A 23,461-nucleotide genomic window follows, 5' to 3' on the forward strand; every position below is an offset into this window, starting at 1 on the left:
GCGCACTTAAAGCATCACAATACCCACCTGGCGATCCTGCAAGTAATGCACCTCAAAGACAAAGACCTACATAACATTAGACCCAAACAGTGGGGTTTGGTGTACGGTACAACCACATCAGCATTTGCTAAAGGGTATTGATTTGGGTGGCTCCAGAAGTTACCTATGTAGTTGAACGCTCAACTGTGGCTAGGGATGGCAGATAGGTGCTGCTGGAGGGCTCCCTAGATGGCTATTCCCTATCCATAGCTGGAATACATGCCCCCAATTCAAAACAGGGGGATTTCCTGAAGTCAATTACACCTTCACTTTTCCAGGACCCAACGGCTGATTGCATATGGGGGGGCGATTTTAATTGCAAACCAAATGTGGATATAGATAGATCTGGTGAGCGCTCCCAGCTGTACAATGGCAAGTGAATTACATCAGTGGATGTTAGATCTGGGGCTCCAAGACATATGGCGCTTCTCACACCCCCAGGATAGAGAATATTCTTTCTACTCCGCAGTCCATGCGGTAAATACTCGTAAAAATTTGATATTAAGCTTTACCGGTCTGGCCCATACTGCTCTGAGGGCGGATTACTTGGCTAAGACATGGTCATACTACTGCCCACTGAAGGTCAGCATGTACTGGGGCAGGCCACACACCTCTGTGCCTTCTTGGTGGCTTCCTCTGCAGTTTTTCAGAAGATAATAAACAAACTGTTTGAGGGAATTGAAGCTGTCCGTGACTTCCAAGATGATGTGCTTAATATATTACACCACCCAGGAGAACCATACTGGAAACTTGGGGAGGAATTTAACATTGATGACAATGTCATTGATGGACGTTGGGTTTCTGATTGGCAGAGGTATTAACCCTGACCAAGCAGGAACCACAATCCTAGTCATGTTAAGTCACAAACGCACCTTAGGTTAAGCTGTGCTCACCCTCTAAGAGCTTTGCACAGAACAGTGAGGCTTAACTTAAGAGTCAATGTGTAAAGTATTTGTGCAACACTTCAAACAGAAAAACAGTGAAAACATCACCCAAAAATATTCCACATCTGGTTAGAAAATTATAACTTAATTTAATGAAGAAAACCTGACCAAAACAACAAAAATCTAATCAGTAGAACTTGAGTGATGAACCTTTAAATAATAAACTGTAAAATAGGGCTTAGAAGCAACAAGTGCCAATTTGAAATATCTGGTCACACTGGACTGGGGCAAAGTCAAAAGTACAGACTGACCACAATGGAGCATGGGCCAGAAACAGTGACCCACTTTGCCTCGCTGAACAAAAATACCTTGATCCTCGTTCTGTCGGCATCAAGGACGATGAGGGTGCAGACTGAAACAATGCATTGGTGTTGATCTCCGAAATGAAGGTGATGCATCTGTCCTTTCCACACAGAAGATGCATTTATTTTCTCCACACAACAGTGGTGATGTGTCAGGTTAGAGATGAGGCAGTTCTTAAGGTCATGCACAGAGGTTGATCTGCGATGAAGAAGCAATGTTTCTACTCCTATTTAAGCAATGGGGACAAATTGACTGTTCCGACCCACACAACACGGGTGATGCATTGGTTCCGATCTGTGCAGTGGCAATAATGCATTGGTTCTGACTTGAGCAGCACTTTATACACACTTCCAAGGGCCCAGGACTGGATTGGCACCAATTGCCAGGGCAAAACTCACAGCTGTCAGAGTCCAGATGCTGTAGTAGGTGAGTTGGAACTCGTTTATGTCCAAAAATAGGCGGCACACCCGCAGGACCTTGGAGTCACTTTGGTTCTTGGATGGAGAGACGAAGGGCCAGTCCTTATCACTTTCAGGTACAGAGGGCAGTAGGCAACAGGTTAGTACAGCAGAGAAGGAGTCCAGCAGATCAGCAGCCCAGCAGAGTGGCAGTCCTTACAGCAGCACAGATGTCCTTCTCCCTGGCAGAGTATCCACAGGTCCAGAAGTGTACTGAAGTGATGGTGTCAGAGGTCCGGTACTTACATCCAATTGTGCCTTTAAGTGGAGGAGACTTCAAAGAAAGGTCTTAGAAGTGCACAGAGGCCCTCCCTTCCTGCCCTGTCTGGCTCCAAACTCTCTACAGAGGTGTATGTAGCCCTTGTGTGGGAACAGGGCACAGCTTATTCAGGTGTATGCGTCAGCTCCTCTCTCTCATCCTGCCCATGATGGCCCCTCAGTCTGTGGATGGCCCATCAGCCACACCTAAGTTTCCTTTGTGTGTGGCTGTCTGGGAGCAATGCACAAAGCCCAGTTGTCAGCCACCCCAGATGTTTATTCAGAGACAGGCCTGGGGCACCAAATGGCTAATGTAAGAAAATGTTAATGTTTTTAAAGTGGCATTTTCAGAACAGGAATTTAAAATCCAAATTCACCATCAGTTGTGATTTTAAATTGTGAGTACAGAGACCATACCCAGTAAACGTATCGCTTCCAGATTGTGAATTACATAAAATGTAATAAGGTAATCCCAAAATTATCCTATGGGAGAGATAGGCCATGCTGTAGTGAAAAGTGGCTTTCAAAGTTTTTACTACCAAAGACAGGTAAAACCTAAAAGCACATGTCCTGCCTTTTAAATACATTGCACACACCCCTCTGGGTTGTCCAGGGCGTACCTGAGGGGTGGTTTAAATATATATAAAAAGAGAAGGATTGGGCCTGGCCAAAGAGTTATTTGTCGAGGTTGATATAGCAGTGTAAAACTGCACACACAGGCCCTTCAATGGCAGGCCTAAGACATGGTTAGAGGGCTACGTAAGTGGGTAGAACAATCATTGCTGCAAGCCCACAAGTAGCATTTAATTTACAGGCCCTGAGCACATGTAGTCCTCTTTACTAGGGACTCATATGTAAATTAAATATGCCAACTAGGATTTAGCCATGGTACCATGATTAAGGGGAGACACAGCCCAATCACTTTAGCACTGCCTAACAGTGGCAAATGCACAGAGTCTGAAAGACAGTAAAAATGAGGTCAGAAATGTGGAGAGGTTGGCAAAAAGATGGGGAGAATACCACTCTCAGGCTGCCAGGTCTAACAATCGTGTGAGTCAAGAGAAGGAGGTGGAGAATGCCAACAGGTGTTCGCACATCAGCAGCAAGTATACCAAATGATTGATCAGAACAAAGTCAAGTAGGTGAACAAAAATAGTGGTGGGTGCCAGGCTAGCCGAACACCTGCCACCAACAGGTGTCAGAGGACCACACACTAAGGAGTGGGTGGTTGCCTAATTAGCGAGAGAAGAGTGGCCAGGGCACACCCATATCATAGATCCAGATAATGTTCAGGAATTGAGTGGATGTCCGATCAGGAAAGATGGTGTATAGGAATTTATTATAGATGCAAGTGGGTAGCCAGAGTCCCAATCACAAAGAGAACGTTGTACAGTAAGTCCATGTATCCAGAACAGCCAGATGATAATGAATGGTCAGAGTTACAATCAGATGACCACAAGTAACAAAAAGTCAGTACAGCAAAACAGCCAACACGTGTTTCGTCTTCAGGACTTTGTCAAGGCTTTGGATGTGCGTAATGTATACCAAGATACGGTTGAAGCATTAAACGGACTGGTGGTAGTATTGGATCTCTAGGTGCAGTCAAAAAGCATTGGAGAGATCAATGGTGGCCATGATAAGCCTCATGTGTTGTAGAAATAAACCTGTGCTGGTCGCGTCGCGATTAGGCCAATACTACCACCAGTCCGTTTAATGCTTCAACCGTATCTTGGTATACATTGCGCACATCCAAAGCCTTGACAAAGTCTTGAAGACAAAACACGTGTTGGCTGTTTTGCTGTACGGACTTTTTGCTACTTGTGGTCATCTGATTGTAACTCTGACTATTCGTTATCACCTGGCTGTTCTGGATACATGGACTTACTGTACAACGTTCTCTTTGTGATTGGGACTCTGACTACCCACTTGCATCCATAATAAATTCCTATACACCATCTTTCCTGATCGGACATCCACTCAATTCCTGAACATTATCTGGATCTACAATGCGGGTGTGCCCTGGCCACTCTTCTCAGGTCTAACAATCATCATCAGAAATTACATCTTGGTTGCACCCACTTTATTTACACCCTGTCCCATTGCTCTTGTGCATAAAAGGCATGTGGGAATGACAGTACAAAGCAAAAATCAAGGAATTAATTACTGGTGGCCCTGCATGGAGTGGGATGCTGATGTATATATGCAGGTAGGCCAGCTATGTAAGGTGCTTCATAAGGTCTAAAAACTGTGCACACATCCCATTATACCTGTGAGTTTGCCTGAAGGCCCATGGCTGATATTAGGAGTGAATTCAAGAGGAACCATGATTAATTTGGCACCTACCATGCTCTCTGCCACTGTCTTAATAGATTATTTTAGTAAGTGAATAGATCTAAAGTTTTTGTAATATGAAATGTCCTATCTCTAAAGGCATCCTTAAATTATTTATATAAGTTGTTTTCAAGGGAGGGATTCCCTGAGCAAGTTGTTAGTGATAAAAGTAGTCAGTCATTCCTGTCAAAATGACAGACTTCCTCTAAGCTTGCAGCATCACTCACTACAGAGCACTGCAATACCACCCCGGAGTAATGGGCAAGTACAGCGTGTTAACCCTCTAATCAAAGCAAGCATATATTTAGCCTTGAAAGGGAATTTACTGTTGACAATGCATTGAGAACCTTTCTATTGGCATACCCACTACCCATAGTGTGATAGGCAAAACCACAAATGAGTTATTGAGAGATAGGTTGCCAATTTTTTAATTATGTCCCTATTGGTTTAAGCGGAGCACAGTAGTTACACCCTAAACCAACATGGCTTTGCTCAAGATGGAAGAAGAGAAGTACTGAACCTGGCCCTTCCTGCAGGGTCACCCCAGAATTTTGCCTTCCCTTGACTTCCTTTGATAAAGCAGTTTATTTTGGTTGTAGGTCATTGTGGATTTCTTCCCTGCTAATCAATGCTAAAGTGCTTGTTCGTTCCCTTCTAAACATGGTAAAAGTGGCCTACATCTGATTGGTACATTTAATTTACTTGTAAGTCCCTAGTAAACAGTAGGATATGTGCTCAGCCTATAAATTAAATGCTACTAGGAGGCTGTAGTACTCATTGTGCCACCTACTCAAGTAGACCTGTAAAACATATCTCAGGCCTGCCACTGCAGCCTGTAGAGCAGTTGTAAGCTGTTATTTGGATCTGAAACTATAAAACTTTTGCCAGACCTACACCTCCTATTTTAATACTTATAAATCACTTGTAAGGTGTGCCTTAAAGACTCATAGGTTAGAGTGCACAGTATTTAAAAAGTGGGACATGTGTGTTTTATATGTCCTGACAGTGAAAACCTTCTAAAATAGTTTTTCACTGTTGCAAGGCTATGTCTCCTATAAACTCTCACTGGGTTACCTTATAATACTTAGTAATTGATAACTTCAGTTTGGAACCAGATAGAGAAGTGTTTTTTCTACTCAAATTAAGTGTAGTATAAAATCATCTTAAATGGTAAAGTTGGATTGTCAATTACTATTCTAAAAATCCCACTTTTACAAAATTGCTATTTCTCTAATCTAGGTGTGCCTTTCTGCCTTTGTTCAGAGTCACATGACTGTGAATGGCTCTCCTGTGGAGTTTTCTGTATTGCTTCCAGACATAGAGACAAAAGAGGCCTAGGTAAGGGGGAGAGAGGCTTCCTGACAGGGTGGCTGGGGAGGAGGTTTGCCTAGCCCCGGTTAACCTTCAAAGTACCTTGGTTGCAACACACACAAAGTAACATGACACCAGGCCTCTCCTTGTCTTTGCCACCCTAGACAGTTTAGTGCCAACCCCAGGGAAAGAAGAAGAAGAACTGACCAGAACCAGTTTTGGAGGTAAGCTAGGTAATTCCCCACACAAACGCCAAACACTAGATAAAAATGTGGCACATTCAGAACCTCTAATCAGAACACTCCTGGACCTGTGGAGACCTGCTGTCTGAAAGAAGAATTCTTGAAGTGACTCAAGAATCAGTTAGCTGACAAACTGTTTGAGCTACAGGTACATACTAAGCTTCCAGAGGCCTCCCTGCAACTACCCGACTGACCAGCACCAACTGTACCTGCCTGAACCTGCCTGAGACCTGCTAGTGGCCTCTGCTGGAGTGTGTCCTGATGCCCAAGAGGCACCCTCCACGCCCTGGCCCCTTGACTGACATCAGAGTGTACTCCTCTTGAAGAAAAGGTGAAGATAAAGAGTTTTTGCGCTCCTCAAGACTCCAAAGTTACCTCTTTGTGTCAACAATCGACTGCCTGTGATGACCATCAATACGAAGCTCCAGTGGGACCTGCCCTTCAGGCCAACAATAACTGTCCACAGTGACCACCAAGTCAAAGCTCAAGTGAGACCTGCTGCTCTTCATGCCAACAGCTGCAGCCAACGTTGAACGTCACCGCAAATATCCGGCAAATTGTGAATGCTTTCTACATATGAATAACATTTTGCACACTGTGAATGGCTTTTAAGAAATCTCAAAAGTTTGTCTCAGTTTTGTAATTTCTTAAATATTCAGTTTCTGTGCAAAATTAAAAATACTAATTTGTAATATTTTGCACTAAAGGGAACAGTATTTGGCGTTCGCAAAACTAGTATGTGATTGATTTGTAACTTGCTGAAGTTTTGTACATGACGCCCTTAGTGTCATGTATATGAATGTCAGGGTTGAATTGCAACACTGAGTGCAAACACTTGATTTACTAATTCATCAGTATACAAAAAACAATCTGCAAACATATGGCAAAACCCTGCCCCGTCTATATTCAAGCAGCAGGGGTTCCTCTTTTTAATCACTGTGATGCAAATACATAGATTGGGGCCTTCAAGGGACAGCATGCATTTACATCTTTGTCTAGCGTCACAGCAAACAGTCATTGGACCCGTTGTTGCTGAATGATGAAAAGATTTGCCACATTGCAAAATAAAAATTGTGGGAGTATGTAGTTCCGCCTGGGACACTCTCTGCATCCCCAGTATAACAGGGACTTTTTCTACTCTACAATTCTAAACCGAATATCCTGGCCACTTTAAGGAAGCCATTGATTTGACCGGATCTTGTGAATTGGTTGGAAGAGGCTGTACTTTTTCTTTCATTTACTTCAGCACACAACTCTTTGGATTTACTTCTGATCAAATAATCAAACCGCTAGTGACTGTATTTACTGTACTATGCATTGGTACATATCCTAAATCGCAGTAAACCCACCTTCGATAATAGGAAAAACTGTGTTATTTTGTCAAAAAGTCTGAGTTGGTGATATTAATAAATTATACTGAATTATTAAAAAGTGTGAATGATTGTGTGCCCCGTTTGCCATTTTGTGTATGCTTAATTTGAAAGACTGGGAGGAGGGACTCAAATTGTTACTCACAAATCCAGTGTGGCTGTGTAACGCCATGACAATTGTAATAATAGTAAGTTCAAGTTTATTTATTCATTCGATGCATAGTTAACAAAAACCAATACATCACATCTTTCTATCTAATCCAAAAAAGTATCTAAAGCATAATATATATAATTTTAGAATATCAAACTGTAATCCCTAATATGCATAAAAATAATTTTATTTATGAATTTTCTAACAGGTACCTCCTATTCTGAGGTCAATATAAACTACCCATATATGTCTAATACCTTACTTAACTATGCTTAAAAATAATTTCATGAGTACTTTTCAGTGATTTATTGTTTTTTTTTTTTTTTTTTTTAAAGATAGTTAAAAATGTATGTAAATTCTATAAAAATTAATGTATATGTACTAATTAAGATCTTATTTTAAAGAATTTTTGTGTTCTTAATCATAAAAACTTGGTAAATTTAGCATTTAAAACATCGTCAGAGGGTTTGAAACAGGCAATCACCGCTTGCCTGCAAGTCCGTATCTTTCTTTGATTGAATGCTGCCTTCAATGGAGACTTGCGTTCATTTTGTAGGCCATTACAAATACAGATCAAGTGAATTATGTCTTCCTTACCCTGGCCACACAGCCTGCACTGAGGGATTGTTCCAGGGCGTTCCCACAGGGCTAGGTAGGCACCACCAGGAATGATGCCAAACCGGTATTTGATGAAATGATCCTTCCTTATCTGACTTTGTCCACCGGGCTTCCAGGTAGGACTGACATTTCAAAAGTTTATACTCGTTTATTACCATCCAGGAGTGCGATCTGTAGGCCAATAAACTCTGATCCATGTTCACTGATCTTTTCCTTGTTCTTCGTTTTAGGATTTTTTTAAAAGCAAAGTAGGAAAGGTTTGAGTTCCATAATTCCACTACTTCCAAGTCTGTTAATGCCTGATCTAGGTACTCTCGAGATTTAGCCTTAGGGTTTGAACTAACCTCCTTCCAAAGTGCCTGGCAGAGCTGATTTTCCTTTGTTAGCTGTAAATGTTTCCAAACTTTGATATAGCTGGCTTTCCTATCTATACATTGGTTTAGATAACCAAACACCAGCCTAATTTGTGCTTGGGAGGTATATCCCGGTAGCTGGAATAGGGACCTAAAAATGTTCCAACTAATTTTATTTAAGATTATAGCATCTTGTCCACACAGAGCTTTTCTTCCATATCCTAAAGTTGGAATTAGTTTGGCTGTAACGACTTGAAGCAGCGGCCGATAGCTAGGGCCGGGGTAAGCAATTTCTTTAAAGTGCGAAAAGCAAATAGTAGAACATTTACTTTTCTGTATAGCTCCTGCTTTTGGGGAACAAAGGAGCCCCGTTCATCAAAAAGCACACCCAGGTATCTATTCTGGTTTACTTGTTCCAAAACACACCTTTGTGTATTCCATTTTTTAGCTCTGTAAGTTTTTTTACTAATTTCCATAATCTTGGTTTTTTCGGATTTATTTCCAATCCATTTTGCTCTGCATATTCGAATATCTTTATGATGAGCTGCTGTACCCCTACTTTAGTTTGACTCAGGAGTACTACGTCTTCAGCATATAGCAAGTTTGAAATAGTCATATCACTAAGCTTTGGGGGGGTGCGCATTTACCTTATTTAATTCCACAGTCAAGTCCGATAAAAAGAGATTAAAAAGATATGGTACCAGCACACAGCCCCGTTTCAATCCTTGTTTTGTTTTAATTTCCCTCGAAAGGAAAGATCCATCCCCTATCTCAACTCTTACCCATGTGTCTGTGTATAACTGTTCAATAGCCTTTAACAGATTCTCCTGTCTCCCCCAGGAGAATAATTTCTCCCATAGGAGAGGTCGCTGTACCAGGTCAAAGGCTGATTTAAAATCTACAAAACGCAGATACAAGGGTTGATTTTTTGTTTCTACTTATCAATGATCAGGGATAGAGGTGAATGGTTTGCAGCAGTACCCAGGCCCTGTATAAAACCTGATTGGAAGGAATAATGCTATTTTCGATTGCCCACCTACGAAGATACTCCAGTAAAATCCTTGCATAATATTTGGCTTCTACTCCGTTAAGGTAATTAGTCGATAACTCTCAGTTTGTGACTTATTACCTCCTTTGAATATTGGATGGATTATCGCACCCCTCCAAGATTTTGGAATACTTCCTAGTGCCATACAATGGTTGAAAGTCAAAGCCAATTTTTCACCCCAAAATGCAGAATTCAGTTTAAACAATGCATTTGGGATCCCATTTGGACCCGGAGCACACCCAGTTCTACTGTTTTTTATTGAGCACATAATTTCAGCCACTGTAAATATTTATTTTTTTGGTTTCCTTTTGTGGTGTAAGGGGTTTTAATTTTACTTTTCCTAGGCTTAACTTTTTTGCTTCCTCTTCTATATTTTTGCTGGTTCTCTTTTGTTCACCGAAGTGGTGACTTAGGTAATCAAACCAGACGGCTTCTGAGATATTAGAGATGGTCAGAGTCATCGGAGCTTTATTCAGGGCATTCACAATTTTCCAAAAACCTTGTGTATTTGATTTTTTACTCAAGAATAGGACCTTGGCCCAAAAATCATGGTTTCCCTGGTGCTTGCATTCCCATATTTGTTTCCGATATATGTTGTTTAGTTTTTTTTTAATCTGTCTTAAAAAGTGGTTTGTTGAATTCTTGTTACATAATCTTTAAGCTCTATTCCATTTCTTTTCTTAAATTAATCATGTGTACTGAAAGCTTTATTTTCCTGTTTATTTTCACACCTCGACCCTGGTTTTGATACCTCTTTTGCGATGTATCTGTGAGAAGAACAGCTGCAAATCTATCTAGGAAAGATGTCCAGATCGTTATTGAATCCCCGGTTAAGTCCATATGGCATTGCTTGATTATCGCCATTGACCGTTCACCAATGGATTCTTTTAACTTTTCAGTATATCTGAGATTTTTATAGTTGGATGTATTAATATTCCTTGGTGTAGTTAGTGCGAGGTTAAAGGTAGAAAGGCCACGTCCTATCTCCAGGCATTGCTGGCCATGGTCGCTCATATCCGATTTTCCGCTGTAAAATTTTTGAATTAGGGTACGCAAAAATAAGGATGCCACAGTATAGTCATTTGTCGTTTGGGTTTCAGTGGCGTAGCAGGTAGTTGCCGGCGGAGTATCTTGCAGATATCTTCCATTTAGAAGTCTAAGCCCAAGAGCCTCAAGATCTTTTACTAAAGAAAGTGCTACTATCCCGGCTTTTCCTTTCTCTGTTACCCCCAGAGACTGTTGTGGTACTGCCCATAGTAGATCTTGCAAGATAGCTTGTGTATCCCTTTCAAAGGGGTAATAATATTAACACCACAACTACTATTATGAATAGTAATAATTTCTGTTATTGTTATTACATATCAAGTGAAATACTGAATTGTCTTTACAGTAGCCCTTTCAGAGAGCAGTCTTCTGCAGTATTGAGCTGTCATTGAAAGATGCATTAGTTCCCTATACACTCAAGTGTCCATTCGTTTGACATGTGACTTATCTGAGCTGTGGAAAGTGCTTCACCCTGTTTCCAGAATGTTTCATTTTAATTAGCATTGAGTCACCTTAATTCTTTAGCTGATTAGTTTTGTGTGTGCAAGGCTCTTTAGGAGAATACTATTGTAATGAACACAAATAAGGTCAAGGATGACCTTCACCTTCAGGTCAGAAATTTCATTTCTATGAATTGAAGATTAAATAAATCTTTATTCTACGCTAGCCTGATGACTCATCCGTTTTTTATTGGGTTTCATTAAATTATATTTCCATAATGAAATGTAGGCATGTGTATCTTCGCCCAATAACCGGAAAGGCTTAAGGTTGTTATGGATAGAAAAGGCATCGATTTGGAAGGAGCTAGCCGTACTTGATTATTTAGGCCTAAAATAAAGGAAACACTTTTGAATAGCCATCTTATTTTGGTTTAATAAGATTCCTCTAAAATATATCTGTTAAAACATAAATAAACATAACTAATCCGGCACTTTAGATGTGAGAAATCGCATGGAATACAGTAGCTTAGTGCATTTGAGCAAAAAATTGTGTAAATCCTGTTGCCACTCATTACAATTCCTTCAAGGTATATTCATATTGTATTAGTTAGGTCACTAACATGAGTGGCATTGAGGTGAGTACAAGGCGGCATTAAGCCACAAAAAGTAGTTTAGCACCGCCTTGTAAATATGCATTATGCACAGCGCCACCCGAGCGCCATACAAAATGCCCTCTGGTGGTGTTATGGGGCTTGGAAATATGCCCCTGTGTGTTTGCCTGAGGCTGGCAAAATGGGGAGAAATATATTTCTTTGAAGATATGGTGCATTTCTGCTCTCTCCCATTCATGCTGTGCCTCAACTTCATTTGCTGTGCTGTGTTGAGTGAACTCCTTGAAAATATGCCACACAACCTCTGCTCCGAAGATTGTACTGATCTTTATTTTCTAATTTAGTATCTGGAATTGCCAGACACTGGTGCTATTTACTTCCTTCACAAATTATACCTAACTGGGTAAAAAATGTGAATGAGGCCCATTGCATCTGTTACTGCGGACCTTGAATATTCAAGTGGAGTATAAGAGTAAATTTGTTATTTATTTTTTGGAAAACTATTTTTATGAATACAAATAAAAAAGCCCTGTAGGTGAAAGACAGTAACTGAAATATTAATACAATTTATTATTGATATTTTGCTAGCCCTTTCACTTTAGTGATGCTTGCACATGTACATACACATTTACCAGTGACCAAAGCGTGCAAGAAATATATGTGGAAATGTCCACATTTGATGTGTAAGGCAACATTTTCAGAGTCACAGAACGAAGAAATGACAGTTTCATGTATTTCAAAATGGCTGAAAAAGTAGTATTGGAAAAGCAACCCCGCTAAAGCCCAGGTTTGTTGTTTATGTTTAGTTTCAATGAAGTGATCACTATGGGGGATATAACATATACAATGTTGATTTCTGGATTAATCCATGACCAAGGAGACTCAGGGCCTCATTAAGAGTTTGACGGGTGGCGGAGGCCGCTCTCCAAACTCTTTAGGACTGAAGACTGCCAGTCTGGTCTTCCACCCACTGGCCCTACTAAGAGTTTATCACTGGGCCAGTGGGCAGGTACAGCGTTTCTGCCCACTGGCCCAGTGTGAAACTCACCACAACATTGAGGCTGGCTCGTAATCGAGCTGGCTCCAATGTTGTGGTGCGTCGGGTGCAACAGCACCCATTGCGCTTTTCACTGTCTGCCTGCTTTGCAGGCAGTGAAAAGCATGATGGGCTGTCCATGGGGGCCCCTGCACTGCCCATGCCAAGTGCATAGGCAGTGCAGGGGCCCCCATGGGACCCCCAGCACCCTATCTCCGCCAGCATTTGCATTGGGGTGCAACCGCCATGCAAAGGCTGGCAGACACGGGGTCGTAATCCCCATGGCAGTCCTGCTTGCAGTGCTGCCCTGGTGGATTGAGACGGCTGGCACCTCCAGGCTGTCAACCAATGGCAAACTGGACCAACCACGGTCAAAATGTGGAGGCCAGACCGCCGCATTGGCGGTGGTCCGATCACCACCGCGCCCTGGAGGTTTCATGACTGCCAGGGTCCGAATAACGGCCTAGGTCTCTGAAACTCGTTGGTTTTTTTGTTTGCATCACAATACATTGTGGCCGCTACTCTTTTATTGGGATGGAGCCTTGACTGAAGGTATTTCCTGCTGACAAACTGACTGTGAATGTTTGGGGTTCGCTACCCCTGTGGCGGCCTGCCGCGTGGAGGCAGAGGGACAGTAGCGTTGTATTACAGCGTATGTAAATATATATATAAACACACACACACCTATGTCTGGATGCTGTTTTTGATAACAATTTAGTTGAAATGAATACACACACACACTACCCCCCTAGGTCTGGATGCTGCTTTTGGCATTTATTTAGTTAAAATGAACTTTTAATGCTAAAATCCCCTTGTGTTTTCAATAAGCATTTTTTAACTTTTTATCAGAGGCTATAACAGTATTTTTTACAGTAAAATAACGGCAATTTTAAGTCGCTTGAAATAATTTTCAGGTGATGATACCTATCTAAAGCTAGGGTTAAATTCGTCATTGTTTAGAGATCATTGAACAAGGGTCAGAAATCACTCAGTGGCACAATTTTACTTGCTGTCCTATTGATGTCAAATATTGCTCACAGCCAAAAATTATCAACAAGCTTACTCAGAATGTTTATACCTTTGTGTTTATGCAGTACAAGAAGCACGTTCACAATGCTCTGCTGCCCGACTAATATGACAGGACTTTTTTACTTCAAAATATTTTCATTATGGCTTTTTCTTTTGTCTTATGCTACACTTCCAGTCGATGTATCATGTCTTCACCTTTTCGGAGCATATCCTGAACAAAAATTTGAAAATGAAAATACCCTTAATACATTTTCTAGTTATGAATACCTGCGCATTTATTAACTGTTCACACTTTTTCTTCAGTACCACTTTGAAATTCGTGAACTTTAATTTTCCTCTTTGATGTATTCACCATCACCCTCAATCATCTCACTTTTCTCCAATCGTCCCATCTCTGCTTTCAGGGTGTTAATTTTCACATGCAATGTAAAACATACACTCTGAAGGGATTTAAGTGGAAATATGAGAGCAATAACAGACCATGAAAAATAACTAAGGCCCTTTTTGAATTGAGATCTACTTTAGATGCACAGCGAGTGTAAAAACAACTATTTTAATTAAATCATGCGCAAGTGCTTTTCATTTCTTTTATGTTCACGCACAGAAAAGATCATTGCAGCCCATAAATACCACACTGAAATCTTTTTTACAAATACCAACGGTGCTCATATTTCCTGAAGAGCACTCCTTTTTTTAAACAGGATTGAATTGCAAATTTTGCCATTATGTAGTTTGGAATAAAAGGTCATGTTTTTTAAAACTTTTTTATGGCCACATCAAGGGAATAGCAGTACAATGTCAATAACAGATACATTCAGCCCAAAAGCCAGAAGACAAATACCCATAAAACAGCACTGTGAGATAGATAGAAGATTTCATCCGTTTATAAACCTTTGGGCTTGTGTCCATGAGCGTTAATTCACCAAAATGCTAGGGGTAGCGGAAGTGACATCATACGCCCTTTGAACTTCAATTTTACACACACGCATTCTTTCTACGTACACGCATTTACACTTAAACACATGGGGCCTGATTCAAGAAAAGTGGTGCTGCACCCAGTGCAGTGCCTCTTTATTTGCACCCCTTAGCGCCCCCCTACCACCACCATGTGTGCACTGTATTCAAAATACAATGCACCATGGCACATTGTAGGGGGCAATAGCATCAGAATTCCTGATGCTATTGATGTACTTTGTAGTAGCGCCAAACTTTTGGTGCTACTCCTGCAGAGTACATAGGGGTCCATTGTATTCAGTGGCTTGCCCCCTTTTAATGCCTGCTCTGACTAGACGTTAAAAGTGCTGAAAAGAATGGTGCAAGGAAATCTAAGAGCCATTTTTTCAGTCCCCTTGATGGGGGAATGCCCCTCCTTGCATACTTTATGCCTGCAGCAGGCATAAGGCTCAAGGGTTTACAAAGTGGCTCAATGCATGCATCGAGCCACTTTGTAAATATGGCACATGTCAAAAGCCACTTTAGCGCCACCTTAGCGTGAAAGAATTACGCTATGGCAGCGCTAAGGTGGGTCTAGGGCCTCTTAAATCAGTCCCATACTCTCTCTCACATAAACACACAGTCACCTGAAAGCAGGCACACAACATTTCTTTGACAGCACTTTTTTTTACTTACCTAACACTAACCTTTTAGTTAGACTAACAGTGACATTGTTCACTGTCAGTGTAATAAAAACATTGAGAGAAAACAGTGGAGCCTCAACCAACGTCCATAAGAGCAAGCTGCCACTGTGTTCTTGGTACTGATTTTGTCACCTCTGAGGCCAGGGGTCCCAAAGACAGTGCCAGGGGTCGCAAGGGGCACACCAAGGGTCGGAACTGTGACTCCTAGGGACCCCTAAATGAGTCAATGCTTGTGTCATTTATGGACTGTGTGCCGCTCTCGAGTTTGTGGACGCGCGGCTCTAATTGCTGCACTCGAGAGCGGCTAGGGCACTGTGCATTCCCTTTTAGAATTGTGCTGTTTTAAAATGTGTTTTTCATGTGCCATTGAGTTGTTGCTCATGCTCTGTTTACCATGAGTTATATTGTGTTTTGAAATGTGGAGTTTACCTGATGCAGCCTGTGCATTGGTTTGGTCAGCTTCCCTCTGGTTGACTGAGGCTCAGGTTGCTCAAGCTGTGGGCTCTTCTACTTTGGAACTTAAATAAAGGTTTTTCCAACCTATCTGGATTTCACTGTGTTTCTGTGCTGAGTGACACTACTTGCAACATTTTGCAATGGGATTTGGGACCTTTTCTGTGATTTTGGAGCTCACAGCCAGAGTTCAGCAACATCGAAATGTGCCCCTTTGGATTACGCCTGATCACACTGGAGATGCAGTGACAGTCTGTCTGTGGTGGTGCCGTGGCAGGGCTGTTCAGAAGGCAAGTGCAACCCATTTTCTGGATTCCGGTGTCGCATGTTCTGTACAGGAGCATATTTGGGCGTTTTTGACAGTTTTGGGCTACTGCTGGCATGCTCATGCATACACTCAGACTTGCGTGTGTTGCTTTAGCCTGTTGCCTGGTTACGGGCTTTGCTTCACGTCGTTGCATGTGTCGCACAGCTTTGTGGAACACTGTGGCACATCGTGCTAACGCCTACTGCATTCCGCTGCTATATCTGTCTCCGTTTCACATTGCCTGCATTACAGTGACAGGCACACCTGCTGGCATTGTTCTAATGGAAAAGTTTGCTGCCTGCATGTCGGTGACGGGCACACCTTTCATCTGTGCTGTGGGGAGGTGCTTTCTGGTTTCACATTTGGGTTTGATATGTTGCTTGCACATCGGTGACATGTACATCGTTATTAATTGATGTTTGGAGCTACTTTCAGTTTTTGTGTTGAATTTTCTTCTCTATTTTTCTGTTGCTCATTATTACATACTTGAGAAAGTTTACAACTTATTATTAACTTTTATGATGGCATCAGTACCTGCGACCAATTTGGGCCGTATTACACCATTTGTACAGCATCCAGCAAACCTTCTATTAAGTTGACTATATGGCTGAGATCATTTGAGAATTGCTTGCTGGCTCTGGGGGTTGATGAATTTGAACCCAAGTGGAAAGCAGCTATTCTCTTCAGCCATCTTAGCCAGGAGGGCCAGCAAGTATTTGATAATCTTCCCAAAGCAGTTCCACCAACGCCTGATGGAGGTGATTCGGATAAGCTTGCAGAAGCTGTTGCACATCTTAAATGCAGGTTTTCAGAGGAAGCAAGCATTCTATTTGAAATATTTAATTTCTTTAAGAGAAAACAATCTGCAGATAAGTCTGTGGAGGAGTTCATTTTGGCACTGAGGTCACTGATAGTCTCTTGCAACTTTGGTGCATCTTTAGATACTTATTTATGTGAGCAATTTGTCTACAATCGTTTTAGTAGGAAAACGTAAGAAAAACTGTTGAGCTGCAGGGATCCTTTGTTAAGTGATTGACCTAGCTAAAAGCATTGAATGATCAGTTGTTTCCACACATGTATGGCTCAAGACGGTGCTAGTAGTTCTATGTATGTGAATGCTGTTGATGAGTCTGAACATGTAGATTTTGTTTGTGTTAAGGAGAAAAATGTTAAATTTGTCCCTCCAAAAACAAACTAATTTTGTTACAGGTGTGGGTCTAAATTACATTTATGTAGCTTCCCACATTATCCTGCCGAAGTTAAACGTTGTATGAAATGTAAGAAAACAGGTAATTTTTATTGTGTATGTGAAATGGATAAAATCCGATGAAAGTGTATAGTATTGAAGTAATAGAGAAGAAGGATTCTTCAGATCGCTCTAATTTGGTTCTAAATTTGGATGTCAATACTGGTATTAGCGTGAAAATTGTTAGGTGTTAGGCGAAACTCTCGCTATTGATGTTATGCGTCATTCTAGAGCTCCAATCACTATTATTTCAGACACGCTGATTAATGCTCATTGGGGTCGTTCAGTAGCGTTGAAAGAATCTGATGTTCATCCCAAGACTTATGGGGATCAGGACATAGGCGTGTTTGGTTATTTTGAACAGGATGTCACATGTCTTGGCAGGAGGGTGTTCAACAAGGTGTATGTTGCCATTAGAGGGAGGCACATTATTGGGTGTCAGGATTTGGCTACCGTGGATATTATGCTTGTACCTGGCGCGGATTTAAGATTTTCAACAATACTATTTGATGTGTAAGGAACTATGGACCGAATGTACCATGCATTTTTGTGGTTGGAAATGGCTGGACAGGGCCGTTTGCAACTGCAAAAATACATTTGGGTGTGTATGAATTCCAATTTGCGATTTGATGACATATTACTGAATCGCAATTTGAAATTGCGCACACATACCGATTCAGTACTAGGAAGGACTGTGTTCAGGGTGTCTCTTCCCAATGCCGAATCACACCAGTATGTAACAATGTTTTGTGACCAAAATGAGGTCACAGAACATTCACATTTTACCACCTTCTTCAAGTAGGTGGTAACCCATTCAAAATGGCACGGGGTCCCTAAGGGACCCCTTGCCATTTGTGAATGGTAGCTAAAACATTTTTTAACAGCAGACAGTGATCCCACAGACCACTGCCTACTCTGAAAAAAATGAAAAGGAAACTTTAAATTTTTCTTTTTTAAACGCATCCTGTTTTCCTTTGAGGAAAATGGGCTGCATTTAAAACAAATATTACTTTATTTACAAGCAATCACAGACATGGTGGTTTGTTGAGCAATGCAGGCCACCATCCCTGTGATTTTAGCGTTTTCTAATGGGTTGCAAATTACGATCTGCCTCATTATTAATAATGTGGTAGGTCGATTTGTGACTCATTAGGAAATGCAGAATGAAACTCTTGGAGTTTCATACATTCAGTTTATTAACAATTACTTAATTGTGGTTCGCAGAGAATCCCAATTAGGTAATCGCTATTTCAAATAATGATACATCCGTCCCTATGCTCATTCTATCAAACTTAAAAGAAAAACAATGCCAGTCACTCATAATGTTCATCCAGTACCATTAAGTGTAAGAGCAGAATTGAAGAAATTACTTTATCAGATGGTCAAGGATGGCATTATTAAAGATGCTGGGTCATCAGTGTGGGTGAGGCCCATTTTTAGCGTTTGCAAAAGTATGCCGATATTAGGCTACGTGCCAATCTTCGCAGTCTTAACAAGAACATCATTGTTGAGTGTCACCCTCTACCTAAGGTTCAAGAACTGTTAGCTAACATTGGGGATGCCAATTATTTTTCCCTACTGGACCTCAAGTCCGCGTATCACCAAATTCGTTTGGGTGAGGCTTCTTAGGAGCTTACAACCTTTGTCACACCGTTTGGGGCATTTAAGTTTACTGCAGTAAGCATCTTTCAGAGATTGGTGGACACCATTTTGGAGGGCATTGAAGATGTTCAAGCTCTCTAGGACGATGTCCTCATCTTTGTTAAGATGTTGGCTGATCACAATAGGATCTTATCCGATGTGTTTGAAAGGGTAAAAAAGTTTAGTATTACTCTGCATGCTGATAAATGTAAATTGAATGCTCCCAATTTTAACTACTTAGGGCATACCATTAGTCCCAATGGTATTTTACCCAAGTTTTCTCTGGTCAAGGCCATTCAGGATGCACAGCCTCCCAGAGACAAAGACACACTCAAATCATTTCTTGGGTTGAGTGAGTATTACTCATGGTTTGTAAATGGGTATGCATTTGTAGTGCACCCATTAGGGAGTCTGTTAAGGACTGGGATCACATTTATTTGGAAGGATGAAGTTCATGAGGCTTTTCAAACTGTGAAGAAGCTTATTATTTCTGCTCTGCCCTATCTCCAATCCTGGTTGAGAGGAAAGGTGTAATTACTGTGGGGGCCATTTTGTTTTAATTTGCTCATAGCAAAGAACACACCATTGCTTTTGCCTCAAGTTCACTCAGCTCTACTGAGTGAAATTATAGTACTATTGAACGTGAGGCATTGGTGTGTTTGTGGGCAGTGTAAAGATTTAAGAATTTCATTTGGGGCACACAGTTTGATATGTGCACTGACCATAAACCATTGTTGCACTTGCTTAATGGGACTTGCTCAGGAAAGGCCTCTGTGTATCTGGTCAGATTACTTTCAAAGTTACAGAAATTAGAATTTTGTCTTAAGCATATTTCTGGTGGTAAGTACTTTAGAGCGGATTGTTTGTCTGGATTACCTGTTATGGATAAATCTTTTAGAGACTTAAGTGCGCAGGAGTGTATGGTAGCGCTGGTTGAAAATATTTTAAATAGTGTTGGTACGGTATCATACAGTGTGTGGGTTGAGGCTGCATGTAAGGATCCTGTATTGATGCTTTCTTCGTTCATGGAGAATGGTTGGCCCTTTTTACAAGTCTCAAAGAAGCTGTCCTTGGTGGATGATGTGTTGTTACATGCAGATATGTGTGTGCCTCCAGTATCTCTGAGGGAATTGCTGATTAAGAAAGGAGTGAGCAGTACATGTAAAGTCCTCAGACTGGTGGCCGGCCATGGAATCTCAAGTCTCCAAATTCATTGCTGATTGTACTACTTGTTTGGTGTCTGATAAGCATTGGAGCATGCATGAGCCACCACTTTAGCCTATGCCTTTTCCTGTAGAAGCTTGGCATAAGGTAGCATTAGACTTTGCAGACCTTTTCGAGTTACTTCCATCCTCACCGCGATATATGATGGTATTAGTGGATTATTTTTCCAAATTAGTTTACGTGGATTCTATTACCAACCCCAAAACTGATACTATCATTGCTTTTTTTACACATCTTTTTAATTGAGGGAGCACCCAAGAAGCTTGTGACATACAATGGCACTCTTTTTGTGTCACACAAAATGAGGTAATTTGTTGCAGACTATCAGGTAGCACATTGTTAAGAAGCACTCTACTCTATCTCATCTAATGGTTTCCTAGAATGCACGAATAGGTTTCTTAAAGAGGGTATGCAGATGGCATTGGCTATGGTTTGTGAGATAAAATAATTTTTGGAAAAAAAGTTTTGGTCGTATTTGGCAACACCTCACAGCACTATACTGGTGTATGTCCTCTTGTTATACTGAGCAAACGATTTCCCAGGTACGCTTTCTGCCCTGACTGGGCAAAGCTGATGATTATGGTTAGGTTGCATCCAGAGTTGCTGCCAAACAAAGCCATACCAAGGAACTGTTTGACAAGAAAAACCAAGCAAAGTCACTTGATTTGGTGAGTTGAGATTGGGCTAAGATTGGCACAATGAGAGTGCCTACTAGAGTGAGAAAGGGTGAGTCTAAGTATTCTTCACCCAAAAGGGGTTGGGAGTGCTGCTCCCTACTAATGAAGGTCAAAATCCAGAAACACATATACGGGCCTGATTCACAATGGGCCCACTACTTGGAATTCTCATTGTGGAGATTATGCCCTGAGTGTAATTATTCTACCATGACTGAAGGACCTCTGCCACTAGTGTAGAAGTCAGTTGTGAATCAGGCCCTATATGTCTAGGGCTAAACAGCACTTCCTGCTCCAACTTTGGTAAAACACTACCATCTACTTTGATGTAAGTGCCAAACGTTACCTGCATGTACCGTAATGCAAAGGGGCAAACTGTGCTGGGATGTAATGTATTGTGTACCTAAACACTCTTTCTTTCCTGAACTAGACTCCCTGCCCTTCTTTCACATGTTTTCAGATTTTACACTTATTAAACCTTTTTTCTGCCCCAAGTGTGAAGTCTACATCTAGGATGCTGAGAGTATGCCCCACGTGCAGAAAATCTCCACTCTTGGCAGAGATTCTGAAAATGGGCCAGAACCTAATGTTTTCATACAGGAAATGACAAAGAGAAAATACAAGGCAGGAAGTTCATGGCAGGAAGTTGAAGGAAGCCATTTTATGGTCATTCTGAGTATTCCTCATGTCCACATAAGATCCTCTGCCATCCTGCTGCTCTGTTTATCCAAACTGCCCCAACTCTTTATGGGGTCCAGAGGACAAGCTGAGTGATGCAGTATGCACCCGACTCTGGGACAACATTGCAGAGCTCTATAGTGCAGTGTGTGTGTACCACTGGCAGACCAGATCATGTCGCCAGTGCTGAGAGGAATTGCAATGCTGGGCCCATCTTAAGGCCTGGGATTTGGGGCCAGTCCTCCCAGCCCCACCTTCCACCATTGTACGGGAGGGTCCCGAGGAAAGCCTGGTCAACCTCCATGCCCAGCTGGAGGAGTATGAATAGCAGAGACCTGGTAAGTGCATGGCCTGCATTATGTGTCTGGTAGTATGATGTGAGTGGTGACGGAGCTGTACCATCATGTGTAACCATTCACGTAATCTAGGCAATTGCTTCAGTACTTACAAGGCCAATGATTCATTGGAGCACATTGGATGCACTAACCAGAGGGCATCCTGAGACTTGTAGTGTTCTGAACACAGTTGGGGCAATGAGCCTCACACTTGCATTTGGATAAATAAATGCAATGCCAACACCATGATTGATGAGTCAAGGGCATTATAACTGCTGTGTGCAATGGCAAAGTAATGGGCCAGTGTGGGGACAAGAAGTCTTTGGGTGTTGGATGCTCTATCATGCATGCCTTTTGTTTGTGTTTTATAATTGTAAAACATTGTTTCATGTGCCTTGGAGTAAAGGCTGACCTTTGGATAGTTGCCTCACACAAAATGGTACCAACATTTCCAAGGGGGACCAAATGCACACATCTTCCAAACAATGGCTTGTATGTCATATGTAATGTCTAGCTAGCTGTGATAACTATGAACACAAGCCAACTAGTGTACAGCACCAACAAGCAGTCTTGACATGCTAAATGTGGCACTTGCCATGTAGATTGTCTGAGGTTGTCAGTGATATTCCAATATATAGATTCACATCTAAGCAAAGTTCATATCCAAGGCTTTGTTTGTATATATATGTCCAGCATTTGTGTGGTATCAGACAATGCTATGCATCAGATACCATTCAGTAGTAAGTCTGCACATTACAGGATGATCATAAATCCATAATTAGGTGTGGACATATCCATGCAGACTGTGTCCCATCTCCACTTGTAGACCGACATTGGGAGATGATTATGTAGCAAGGTCAGGAAACATTGGGCTTGATTCACTAAGGTGAACTTAGACGTCTGATCTAAACTTAGACCAAACGTCTAAGTTTATGACTTTGGGAACTCACAAATTTATGAGTAGTATCTTTAGGTCTGCAGCTGGGTCAGTGATCCACCAATGCTGTGACAGCTGTGGCCAACTGCTGCCACAGGGCTGCCATAGGTCTGCCTTCTGTGAGGGTACTGCTGCTGTAGAGGGGGAGGTCAAGCAGTCTTTTGTAATGCCTCACTATAAACTTTAGTATCATGGTGGTGTCCCTCTTTGTATAATCTTTCTTCCTCTTGAGGGGTAGCATGTCTTCAGTTTTTCCAAGCACAGAGCAGGCAGACACAGTGTTGGTGTAAAAAGACAAGAGCCTTGGAAATGTGCCATTTTTATCTGGTTTTGGGTGCAGATTTTCAGGTGGTTTTGACAGTGTGCTGGTGTGTTTAATTACAGTAACTCTGCCCAAAGTGCAGAGGTTCTTCCTTAAGTTCAGAAACTCCTCCCAAGTGTGGATAATGAGCCCTGAGTGCGGAAGTAAAGATACTACTCGTAACTTACCTTTGTGAATACCGAAAATGTGTAAACTTTGACTTTTGGTCTTAACTTGGATGTGAATCAGGCCCCTTGTTTGGAGCCAAATTGGAAAGAACACTACCAGGTGATCCTGATCACCAACACTACTGTTAAATGTGGTGGACTACAAAAATGGATTTGTAGAGTGAATCGCTCTCTCAATGTCATTTGAAACAGGCCTACCACCTCCTGTGCCTATACGTCTTAAAGACCAAAGGGCAATGCCATTCATCAGTGTT

This window comes from Pleurodeles waltl, chromosome 1_2 (genome assembly GCF_031143425.1).
Source record: "Pleurodeles waltl isolate 20211129_DDA chromosome 1_2, aPleWal1.hap1.20221129, whole genome shotgun sequence".
NCBI classification, from domain to species: Eukaryota; Metazoa; Chordata; class Amphibia; order Caudata; family Salamandridae; genus Pleurodeles; species Pleurodeles waltl.